Consider the following 12600-nt stretch of genomic DNA (forward strand, 5'->3'; position numbering starts at 1 on the left):
GAGGTCGGGAGTTTGAGTTTGGCCAACACCCTGGCCAACACGGCGAAACCCCGTCTCTACCAAAAATACAAAATTAGCCGGGCATGGTGACACATGCCTGTAATCTCAGCTACTTAAGAGGCTGAGGCAGGAGAATTGCTTGAACCTGGGAGGTGGAGGTTGCGGTGAGCCGAGATCACACCATTGCACTCCAGCCTGAGCGAAACTCTGTCTCAAAAAAGGAGAAAAAGAAAAAAAAAAAAAAAAAGCAAGCAAGCAACTCACAAGAGTGGCTGCTGTGGAGATGAGGGCTGGGCCAGCCAGGGATAGGGACACTTTCTCCTGGATGCTTCCTGCCATGTTTTAATTGTCAAACTACCGAAACTATTCAAAATAGTAAAGTAAAAGGTCATTAGAATAACCTGTGGGCCACCCACACCGTGGAACAGGCCTCAGCAACAGGAAGAAACCACTCCTGGCCCCTGCAGCAGCCCTGAGAACCGTCCAGGGAATGATGGCGAATGGAAAAAGCGAATCCCCAGCCACACACTGCGGGATTCCACTTCTACAACTCACTTCAAATGACGACATTACGGAGATGGAGAGCGGACTGGTGGCTCCCAGGAGTTAAGGAAGGGTTCGCGGCAGAAGCAAGGTAGGCTTCGCTGAAACAGGCACCGACACAGGGCTCCTCTGAGTGATGATGGAAACCTCTGGCATGGCGGCCACATCGGCCAATCCGCTGGCTGTGCTACTGTCCTCGTTCTGCACAAAGCTACCACTGGGAAAACTGGGTAAAGAGTGCACAGGATCTGTGTATTATTTCTCACAACTGTATGTGAATTTACAATGGTCACAATAGACAGTTTAATTTACAAAAAGATCCTGAGATGTCAAACGCCACGCCCGAAGGTGCTAAGTGAAAGAGCAGAGGCCACATTCTCCCTGGTCTGGCTCCCCCAAGCACCTGCCCCGTCCACTCCACCACCTCCTGGAGTAGAGGACTAGAGGGAGGCGAAGCGTCACACAGCCCACCCTCTCCTACTGCAGACAGGGAAGCCCAGGGGGAAAATCGAGGGAAAGCCCAGGCAGCAAAGGCGGCCAGTTCACAGCACAAGCTGCTTGGCTACGTGCTGGTGTGGCATCGCTCGTGCTGCTCACCCGAGACTTCCAGTTCTCCTCCCTCGGGGAGTGTGGGGCACTTCCTGGCCTCTTGTGGTTGCAGCCATGTGATTCCTTCTGGCCAATGAACCGTGAGTCCCCAACGAACACACACCTTTGTTGCTTCAGGCTACTAAAACCTGAGGGATGTTCATTACGAAAGCAAAACCTTGCCTATATGGTCACGTTCTCCACCCGTCCAATCACAGCTCTGCCCACGCCGGCTGCCCATCTTCACTCCTTGCTGGGCTGGGAGGCCCTCCTGCCCTGGCTAAGGCAGAAGCCTGCAGGCTGCCCGTGGGCCCCACGCTTATGCCTGCAGCCTCCAGTGGCCTCCATACCCTCTCGCACCGGTTAAGGTGTCAAGATAACAGCTTCGGGGGCAGATACACAGAAAGGCGGGAGGTGCTCTGCCCGTCGGACCACCCTACCAGACTGAAGGAACCAGGGTGTGGGCACCCCACAGCAGCAGGGCGGGTGGACCAGACAGCTTGGACCTCTTACTCCCCATCTGTAAACCGGGGAGTGAAAGCAGCTCTAGAACTATTCTTAGCTACAGAATCTTTTCTCCAAACACAACCTTACTCAGAAAACGCCAAGTGAAACAGATCACATCAGAGCTGCTCTGGGTAAAGGGAGAGACGATGATGGCAGCAGGTCTAAGACTAGAACCCCTGGGGTTCCAAGGCGCAAATCGACTCACCTGGAAGTGCCCCACAGTCCTGGGCCCATTTCCCGTGGCACAGTGTGGGAATGACAGGCCACAGTTTCTACGGCCAGACCCCACGGGATTCCTCCCACAGCTCTGCTCTGTGCTTGCTTCGTGGTCTTGGGAAACTACATCACCTCTCGGGTTGGACAGAAAACAACTCCCACCTCCCTGCTCCAACCAGGGGCACCAGGGCCACCAGGCCACTGAGCTCTGAGCTGTGGGATGGTCCACAGGGTCACCGCAGCACTCCTCACACCCCAGCCACCAGCGTGCCTGTCCACGTCCCTGTGTGCCCTGCCAAGGCTCCTCTGCTGGCAGCATCCCAGGCTGTGCCTGCGCCCTGGGGACAGTGGGGTGCGGTAAGGGTGCAGGGCCCTAGAAGCCAAGTCTCCATGAGGAGAGACACAGGCAGGTGACCCGGTCTCCCTTCCGTAAGACAGGGTGATGGTGTCACCTTGGAGGCTGCTCTGGGAAGTCAGGACCTACCTGCCTGCAGGAAGAATTGCTGTTCCTGTCCCCCACCACCTCCTGCTCCTGGCAGGGCAGGGGGCGGCCCTGTGCGTCAGAGGCTGAGCGGCCTAAAGGTGAGGCTCAGCTCCTCCCATGGTTATCTTGTGCCCACTGTGGGCATTTTCCCGTGCTGGTACCACAGAGACAGACTAGACAAGGTCCTGCCCTGGAGGAGGAAAGCTAACGACTGCAATGCAACAAGGCCCAAGCCACGCGGAGCCACTTCCCAAAATCTGCAGCCCTCTCTCTGCCTTGCCCTCCCCGGGAGGCACCAGGCCCTCAGGATGAGGGGATGGGGCTGACTCCTGACGGCGTCCCTGAGCGGAGACTTCAACAGCCCAGGAGGTCACCAGTCGGGGCCACTCCAGGCAGAGGGGCAGCCCCAGCAAAGACACCGGGGGCAGGCTGGGGGCAGCCTGAGAAGTCAGCGCAGCAGGTTTCCCAGGGGCTGGAAAGCCCAGGGAGCACCGTAAATGCCAAGTGAGAGCGAGGCTGGGGCTGCTAGGAAGATCTGTCACCCGGGGGCGGCACCGCCGGATCCACCCCTCAGCAAGATGCAGAATTAAGGGGCCCAGGCTGGAGGCTGTGACCAGCGAAAATGCCCAGGTACTAGGAAGCAGCAGAAGCAATGGTCCTCCCCACTCGCAATTCCGCCTCCCGCGCCCACTCCCAGCACGCCACGCTCATCAGCACCTTCCCACATGTGAGCAGCAGGGGGAAGGAGGTCAGACTCCCAGCAAGGAATCCAGCTCCTCATTAGCACCGAGGGCAGCCAGCCCAGGAAGGAGGCTGCTGTGTTGTGTTGTTTCTTTCTAATGTTGGGAGAGACTGATTCTGGGCTCCTGGTTTAAAAATATGTCCCTTTCCAAATACTTGGCTAGAATGGATCATGGGTCCGGATAGAGGGCAGCCAAGGTGGCCTGCTCTGTCCAGGGCAGACGCCTGTGGCTCTCTCTGTCCATGTCTCTCTGACAGGAGCCTTGATGACCCACGCCCTCAGAACACTGGCCCTCATCTTCCCCAGACCACGCCACACTCAACTCCTTCACCATCACCCCTCCAATGCCCAGCTTCCCACTGGTACAGGTTCAGTCCGCACCCCTCAGATGACACCCAGGGTCAGGCTCAGGCAATGAAGACACACACACATGAGCACGTGCGCATGCGCTGGGCCCCAAAGCCCTGGAAACGCTTGACTCAACTAGACACCATCCACAGGCAACCACAGCCTCCGGGGGCTCACGCCACCCCGACCTCCTAGCCTCAAGACTTATGGGAACAAGAATCATGAGCTCCGCCCACCTCCCCTCTCCATCAGAAATCTCAACCTCCACACCTGGATTCCTTCAGGCCTGTGAACCCTTGCCACACTCTGCTCTGGAACATCATCTCAAGATGGAAGGGAGGGACAGGATTAGGTCTTTATTAGTGCAGTAATTGCCGTTATTAATAACATCCTCTAACTCAAACGGAATTTTCGTTTGTAAAGCTGCTTCCAGGCTGGTCCTCCTGGAGAGCAGCAGAGCAGGATCGCCAGGCGGGCAGGGCAGAACGGTGAGCAGTGCCTCTGATTTCTGCCTCTGATCAGAATCCTGGTCAGAACACCAGGGCTCAAGTCATGGCTGGGCATTTACCACCCCTGTGACTTGAGGTAAGTTTCCCAAGGCTGGGAAGTTTCCTGATCTGAGGAGTAGGAAGAGCCTAGCAGGTGCCTGACAGATGCCCTGTGGTCAAAAGCGGGAGGTGTTATAATCAGGATCCAAGGCAGCCTGACGCTCAGTTCTACTGTGCAAGCTGGCCGTGCCGTGGCTGACCGAGTAGAGCAAGCTCTCTGATGCGTGGGGCAGTGGCGAGGCAGCCCAAGGGTCTCACAGAAGAGAGGCAGCTCCACCTGCCCTGGGGCTGCACTCCCTGACCTTCCACAGCCCCTCTGTGCACCTTGGGAATTCTTCCCTACACCCCTCAGGTGACGTCCCCAAGATGCCCGGAGATTCCAAGTCTCTGGGACAGACACGATGCCGCCCACCTCTCAGGAGGCTGCAGGATCAGACTAATGACACAGAAAGGCAGGGCTTCTGGAGGGGCCGAGTGACATGGTCAGGGTCCCACGGCTAAGATGTGGCAATGCTGTGTCCCTACCTGGATGCTATATAAGTCAGGGCTGGGTTGTAGCCCTCCCCTCGGGGCAAATCAGAGGGAGAAAACAAGGCAGTCTTCCACTGTGGAAGAAAACAACAGTTGATCTGGCCAGAGCACTGGGCCACGGGCTCCCAGGCCAGCGTGAATGCCTGGCTCTGCTCACTCGCTTCCATGCTGGGGAGGGCTCGAGCCTGCAGCCTGAAGCTCAGGGTTGCCAGGATAATGAGCAGCAGCTGCTGCCAGTCCACTCAGCTGCATGGCTAGCCCACCAATCCATCGAGGGGGCCCACAGCGCGGCCACCACAAGGCACCCAGCCACACAGTGCCAAGGCATGGGGCCTGGCCCCTGCAGGCTCCAGACACAGGCCCTAGGTATGGCACTGCTCCACCCAGCCCTATCTCTAGACCTCTTCAGCAAACCTCAGCCTGGGCCCCAGGTTCCCTGCTCAGCACCAACAGCCACCAGAAAAGCCCAGGCCTCACCCTGCCTCCCAAGACCCTCACAAGCTGACCCGAGTCAGACCTGCCTACTAGGAGTCCAGCACTGCCTTCCCTTGGGCCTCTCGCTGCCTGGAGCAGCTGCCTCTCCTGCCCTCCCCAGCTAAGGCCACTCAGTTCTCCAGACACAACTCAGGCCTCACCAGCATCCAGGATTCTTCCCAGGTATCTACCCAGCCCTGCCCAAAGCGCACCCCCAGCCCTGCCCAAAGCGCACCCCCAGCCCTGCCCAAAACACACCCCCAGCCCTGCCCAAAACATGCCCCCAGCCCTGCCCAAAACACACCCCCAGCCCTGCCCAAAATACACCCCCAGCCCCAAAATATGCCCCCAAACCCTCCCAAAGCACATCCCCAGCGGAGTCAGCTCCCCTCTCCATCTCCTCACTCCACTGCCGCGACCTTGCTCTGTAAGGTGCCCTCTCCATCTCCTCACTCCACTGCCAGGACCTTGCTCTGTAAGGTGCCCTCCCCACCTCCTCACTCCACTGCCAGGACCTTGCTCTGTAAGGTGCCCTCCCCACCTCCTCACTCCACTGCCAGGACCTTGCTCTGTAAGGTGCCCTCTCCACCTCCTCACTCCACTGCCAGGACCTTGCTCTGTAAGGTGCCCTCCCCACCTCCTCACTCCACTGCCGCGACCTTGCTCTGTAAGGTGCCCTCCCCACCTCCTCACTCCACTGCCAGGACCTTGCTCTGTAAGGTGCCCTCTCCACCTCCTCACTCCACTGCCGCGACCTTGCTCTGTAAGGTGCCCTCCCCACCTCCTCACTCCACTGCCGCGACCTTGCTCTGTAAGGTGCCCTCCCCACCTCCTCACTCCACTGCCGCGACCTTGCTCTGTAAGGTGCCCTCTCCACCTCCTCACTCCACTGCCGCGACCTTGCTCTGTAAGGTGCCCTCCCCACCTCCTCACTCCACTGCCAGGACCTTGCTCTGTAAGGTGCCCTCTCCACCTCCTCACTCCACTGCCAGGACCTTGCTCTGTAAGGTGCCCTCTCCACCTCCTCACTCCACTGCCGCGACCTTGCTCTGTAAGGTGCCCTCTCCACCTCCTCACTCCACTGCCAGGACCTTGCTCTGTAAGGTGCCCTCTCCACCTCCTCACTCCACTGCCGCGACCTTGCTCTGTAAGGTGCCCTCTCCACCTCCTCACTCCACTGCCGCGACCTTGCTCTGTAAGGTGCCCTCTCCACCTCCTCACTCCACTGCCGCGACCTTGCTCTGTAAGGTGCCCTCTCCACCTCCTCACTCCACTGCCAGGACCTTGCTCTGTAAGGTGCCCTCTCCACCTCCTCACTCCACTGCCAGGACCTTGCTCTGTAAGGTGCCCTCTCCACCTCCTCACTCCACTGCCGCGACCTTGCTCTGTAAGGTGCCCTCTCCACCTCCTCACTCCACTGCCGCGACCTTGCTCTGTAAGGTGCCCTCCCCACCTCCTCACTCCACTGCCGCGACCTTGCTCTGTAAGGTGCCCTCTCCACCTCCTCACTCCACTGCCGCGACCTTGCTCTGTAAGGTGCCCTCCCCACCTCCTCACTCCACTGCCGCGACCTTGCTCTGTAAGGTGCCCTCTCCACCTCCTCACTCCACTGCCGCGACCTTGCTCTGTAAGGTGCCCTCCCCACCTCCTCACTCCACTGCCGCGACCTTGCTCTGTAAGGTGCACAGCAGTGTCTGGAGCAAGGCCAGGACAGCCTGATCCTGCTTGCCCCTGTGTCCATCCCAAGACTCATGCCAGGCTTGGCCTTAGCATAGTCTCACAGAACACTACACATCTCAGACAGCAGCCCTGACGGCAGGGGCAGGGGCTGGGGACTTGCCAATGACCCTGTGCAGGCAGGCACCCCCAGCAGACCATCCTGCTTGCCTGCAGTGGCCCCCGAGTGGGTTCAAGTCCTAACGGGACCTACCCAAGGACCAAAAAGGAAGGGCCCTGTGCAGCACAGTCCAGATTTGAAGCCCACACGGAGCCACCTTCACCCCCATCCCGGACTCAGCAAGCCGCAAGTTGACGAGAGAATCTCATAGCCTGGATAAGGCCAGGCAGGACAGACACAGCTGGCTTCTGAGGACAGCCCTGGATGGCAAGCAGGACACCCTGAAGCAAGGCCCCTGCAGGAGACACCGCCCAACTCGGCTCCGTAGATGAGGACACCCCGCCCATAAGGCATCTTCAGAAACCTATTCAAGGCACCTGGCTTGCCATTGTTGGTAGTGCCCTTCTTCTCTCCCAGGGAACTCAGACCAAGAAAACTCTTCCTATGGAAGCTTCCAGATGGCTTCACCATGCAGCACTAACAGGAAGCATAGTGGAATAAGAACAGCACAAGTTCAAGATCAGCTCTGAAACAACCCCTCACTTCTTCAGCAAATCTCCACCAGGCATTCACTGGGCCCCAGGCCCTGGGCCACAGCTGGATGGACGTTCAGAGACGCACAGCTCCCCGCAGGTGGGGTGGCAGACGGGGAGGTGTGGAAAGGTAGAGTCCACCACTGGTGCTAGGGACCGTGGGGGCAGGAGGAATGACGATCTTCCCCAGCTGCCTCAATGCACCCAAGAGGGACAGGATGAGGATGCCCTCAGTACAGAGAGCAGAGCCAAACATAAGCATCCACACTGAACAAATGACTGTCACCTCTGGAGAGACAGCGCCGGCCATGAGCTCTCCAACTCTCCCGCTCACTCCTTCTTGCCTTTAGTCTTTTGGTCACCACTGCTCCACACACAGATGCCACAAATGTTTAGACAGGGCTGAGCATCCCAGCAGAAAGCAGAGGAATCTGAGAGGAGGGCTGCTCAGGAGTCCGCTACTACGGACGACGCACAAATCAGACTTTAAAGAACATAATGAATTACAGCTGGACTGGGCCACAAGGTCAAAATCTACTTGTAGCAAACAACACCATCCAAACAAACCCAGTAGCCACAGAAACGCCTGTGTGCATTAAAACAGAAAGCCTGGAGCCAGACGCCGTGACTCAAGCTGGGAATCCCAGCACTCTGGGAGGCTGAGGCGGGAGGATGGCTTAAGGCCAGGAGTTCAAGACCAGCCTGGGCAACTGGGCAACATAGTGAGACACACCTATCTCAAAAAAAAAAAAAAGAGGTGGCTGGGCACGGTGGCTCACACCTGTAATCCTAGCACTTTGGGAGGCTCAGGCAGGTTGATCACCTGAAGGTCAGGAGTTTGAGTCCAGCCTGGCCAAAAAAAAAGAGGTGGCTGGACACAGTGGCTCACGCCTGTAATCCCAGCACTTTGGGAAGCTGAGGCAGGTTGATCACCTGAAGGTCAGGAGTTTGAGTCCAGCCTGGCCAACATGGTGACACCCCGTCTCTATTTTAAATACAAAAAATTAGCCAGGTGTGGTGGCAGGCCCCTGTAATCCCAGCTACTCGGGAGGCTGAGGCAGGAAAATTGCTTGAACCCAGGCGGCAGAGGTTGCAGTGAACCAAGACTGCACCAATGCCCTCCAGCCTGGGCAACAAGAGGGAAGCTTCTCAAAAAAAATTAAAAGGGCCAGGCATGGTGGCTCACGCCTGTAATCCCAGCACTTTGGGAGGCCGAGGTGGGTGGATCACAAGGTCAAGAAATCGAGACCATCCTGGCCAACATGATGAAACCCCATCTCTATTAAAAATACAAAAAATTAGCCAGGCGTGGCGGCAGGCACCTGTAGTCCCAGCTACTTGGGAGGCTGAGGCAGGAGAATCACTTGAACCCGGGAGGTGGAGGTTGCAGTGAACCGAGATTGCACCACTGCACTCCAGCTTGGCGACAGAGTGAGACTCCGTGTCAAAAAATAAAAATAAAAATAAGAAGAAGATAGGCTAACCCCTAGCCAACTGTTCATATGGCCAAACACCACTCAGAGGGATAACACGCCCAACAACCTCGGAAGAAATGTGTCTGTCTGGGCTGAACAAATAACGTCCTAGAACCTGACAGCTGAGGGACTCACGGCAAGATAACCATTCTGTGCCTCAGTCTCTCCATCTGGGAAATGGGGATAACAGACCGTCCTCCCAGGGTGACTGTGAGAGTAAACTGAGTAATGAACACAGGTCGCTGGTCACCTGGCACCAGGAAGTGCTGTGACTAGTATCATTAGTGTCATCACCTGCAGACACTCACCACCCCTTTTCAGGACCATGGAAAGAGGCACCCACACCGTGTCGCAAATGGCTTGGTACAGCCATGGTCGAGGTGTGTGTCTTTCCTCCCCACCTGGAACGTGACTCCCCAACTCCCCCCACCTGGAAGGTGACTCCCTGATTCCGTCTCAAGCTCCAGCATGGTGACCTAGCTGTACTTCTCACCACGTTCTCCTCAAAGCCTTACGTGTCCAGTTTATTTATTCATCAAAACCTGCTGGGCGCCCATCCTACTCTCGGTGCTGGGCTGGGCGCTCAGGACACAAGGGTGACACAGCAGAGGTCTATGCCACAGAGGTTCCCAGGCACACAGGAGAGACAAACACAGGAGTGCCAGGGCATGCCAAGCAGAAGGCTCTGCATCGACAGGCACACCGGTGAGACAAGCCACAGACTAGGCAGGAAAAATGACTGCACTGTCAGGGACGTAAAGCAGCGACTGAAGATGTGGCAGGAGCTGCTGGCAGGAGCCAAACCCAGGACCTCGCTCTGCAGACCATGAGGAGCTGTGGAAGAGACTTAGGGACACCTGGCTACCCGTGAGCCCGTGAGCACCTAGACTGAGTGCCTAGGTCTAGGCTCTTGCCCCAGCATCTGCAGAGGGCCAGACTCAGGAGAAGCGTCCAGGGAAGGTTCCTGGATAGAGTCAGGGCAGCCACAGGCTGCCAGATGTTCATGGGGCCAGGCCAGCAGAGGAGGAGAGAAACAGAGGTGACCCAGCCAAAACTCAACCTCCTCCAGGAAGTCTTCTTGGATTTGCCAGCCTCCTACAGCCACCTGCATTCACGGCCTGTGCTGCTGTGTCCAAACATTTGTTCTACCAGATTTCTGCTGAGGTCCTGTGATGTATGGGGTCGAACCGTATGAAAGCAGCGGTTCAGTCGGGGGAAGCACTCCAGTACTAACAAACTTCAGCTTTCTTTCAACTTAATACTGTGTTCACACTGGGGGTATCCTAAGCAACAATCCCCACCCCTGTCTCACAGACACTAAAGATAAAACAGAAAACAAGCAGATGAGTGACAATGACAAACAAGAAATACTGTAGGGAGAGTGGTCAGAAAGGTGAGCTCAGACATGCTGGAAGCGGAGCTGCCACCAAGCCAGGAGCGAGCTAGGAACTAAAAGAAGAGGCAAGTGTGCAGCAGAGGAAGGAAAGGGCGCCAGGTGTGGCTGGAAAGGCACCTGGCAGGATCAGGGGCAGAGACGCAGGGGCAGAGAAGCACGCGCGGAGAAGCACAGGCGAGGCCCATTTTGAGCAGCACCACGGCTCACAGAACTTCCTGTGATAAGCGGTGTTCCCTACCCGCGCTGCCCAACACAGCCGCCACCAGACACGTGTGGCTACTGAGTGTCTGACATGTGACCACTGGCACGGAGGACCTGAATCCTTCATGTTAAGATCAATGTAAACAGTCACACATGCCTAGGGGCTACCACACTGGACATCGCAGAGCTTCCAGAGCAGGAGGAGTGCACCATGAGGCAACAAACACGAGGTCCCTGGAGAGTTTCTGCGGGGGCAGCACAGATCAACATCACCTGAAAGTCCCTGGTGGGGATGTCGCAGGCCCCAGTACCCAGGAAGCACTTCTTACAACTTGGAGAAGGGACAGAAAGGTGTGGAGAGGCAATCACACAGGGGCGGGGTCCCCAGCTCAGGCTCGAAGGCGGGCTCCGCTCGTTGAGCGGCAGGGCACCATCCCTTCCACCCAACAAGTAGGCGCTGGGGCGCTCCCCGGGACGGCACTGACCTCCAGGCGCAGGCACCGGCTCCCCGGCCCAGAGCCCACCGACCTGGGGTCTGGATAGCGCGCAAGGACCCGCCGAGGGGCTTATATGCCCGCGGGCCGGTCCCCGAAATGCGGCGCTCTCGGTGGGCTGCGGCTCCGGGTCCCTGGCGCCCCTGGGGTCCACCCCCGGCACGGCCCCGCCCCCTCCCCTCCCCTCCCCACCGGCGCGGCCCCGCCCCCCGCCCGACCTCCCGCAAGCCCCACACCACGCCACGCCACGCCACGCCACGCCACGCTGCGGCCCCCGCCGGGCCCCGGGCCCCGCGCCGGCTCCCGGCCGCCTCGCCCTTGCCGCCCCACGCCCGGCCCCGGCCAGGCCCCAGCCCCACCGCCACCGCCTCACCTGGGCCTCGCTGGCTCGCGGACCGCTCCGGGCGCTCACGGCGGGCGAGGCGGGTGGGGCGGGTACCCAAACATCACGTGACGACCCCTCCCGCCGCCGGCGTGCGCGTCCCCTCGCGCACCAGCCAATGGCCGCCGGGCCCGGACGCGCGCGGGGACTACCCGCCCCAGAGGCCCCCGCGCGGAGCCGGAAGCGGCGCGGACGGCGGTCGGCTGGGCCAAGAGGCCTCTGCGGGTGCGCGCGCGAGTCGGCTGTCCTCACCTGCCTGGTGGTGGGCCTCCGTTTCCCCGTTTCCCCGTTTTGCACATGGGGATGACGGCGAAGGTGGAGGTCACGTGGAGGGCGGCGCTGAGGCGCTTCGGGAGCGGGCTTCGCCCAGCCCGGGCCGAGCCCGGACCTCACACGGGCCAAAGCTGGAGCTTCTGCGGGGCTGCGCAGGCGGCGGGTCTCGGCCAGGGCAGGGCCGGGCACCTGCGCGTCTCGGGCTGCGGGGACGGGCGTCGGGCCCCAGGTCAGGCTGCACGGGCTCCGCGTGGGGCCGTGCTCGGCCGGGGGCTGGCAGGCCCTGCTAGGACTCCGGACGCCCAGTGTCCCCAACGAGGAAACTGAGTCTCAAGACATCTGATGGACCTTTGCCCGAGGTCGCAGCCCCTCCCTGGAGGAGCTGAAGCACAGAGTAGGGACCCCCTTGCGGAGACCCTCCTGGGACCTCCTTCCGCAGGGGCCTGGGGCGCCTCCCTCTCCCTGCTCTGCCTGCGGGCACTGAGCTCCCGAACGACTCCAGCCCCTCACTCTCCTGGTGACCTGCTGGAGAAGAGACCTGGGAGGAATCTGGGGACAATGGGTGTGTGTCCTTGGGCCGCCAGGGTCACCTTTCAGCCTGTTTCCCCAGAGGTGAACCAAGAGTCACACCCAAGGCAGGAGAACAAGAGTGATGAGTCCGCTGCACCTTCTCTGGCCAGCGGAGGTTCTTCCGCCGCCCTCACTCCTTGATGCTTGCCGTCCTTGCGAGGCCCACGCCAAAGCCCTGCGGGCTCCCGCAGAGAGCCTTGCTGAGCTCCTGGGAAGGGGGTGTGCCCTCCCCATCCCCCACCGCCCCGCTGGCTGGGGTTCTCTGCAGCCCAGGACTGTGCACGTGTGCGCACACGGGTTCTGTGCACAGGAACACAAAAGTATGCTCGTGGACACTGCGTGGTACTGTGTGTGCACGCAGCGCACGTCTGTGAGCTGAGGGAGTGTTCCTGGACACCAGGTGCAAGTGCACAAGTGTGTGTATGCTGGCACAAGTGTGTGCCCAGCCGCGAGCATGG

At 59.3% G+C, this 12600-nt stretch overlaps 1 protein-coding gene across 10 annotated transcripts in view; it reads right to left on the reverse strand.

Moving 5' to 3' along the window:
- TSNARE1 (t-SNARE domain containing 1) overlaps positions 1-12231 on the reverse strand; it is a 141594-nt gene extending 129363 nt beyond the window's left edge. For 8 of the 10 annotated variants that reach the window (XM_063669147.1, XM_054498345.2, XM_063669156.1 and 5 more), the window contains exon 1: positions 11291-12231. The gene's annotated coding sequence lies outside the window, so the exon portion shown is untranslated. Of the gene's footprint in view, positions 1-555; positions 1729-10908; positions 11000-11290 lie in introns of those variants that run through there. The other 2 variants (XM_063669144.1, XM_063669142.1) reach the window with 2 other exon arrangements.
- Between the last annotated feature and the right edge of the window lie 369 nt (positions 12232-12600).

The sequence above is a fragment of the Pongo pygmaeus genome, chromosome 7 (genome assembly GCF_028885625.2).
Source record: "Pongo pygmaeus isolate AG05252 chromosome 7, NHGRI_mPonPyg2-v2.0_pri, whole genome shotgun sequence".
In the NCBI taxonomy this organism is placed as follows: domain Eukaryota; kingdom Metazoa; phylum Chordata; class Mammalia; order Primates; family Hominidae; genus Pongo; species Pongo pygmaeus.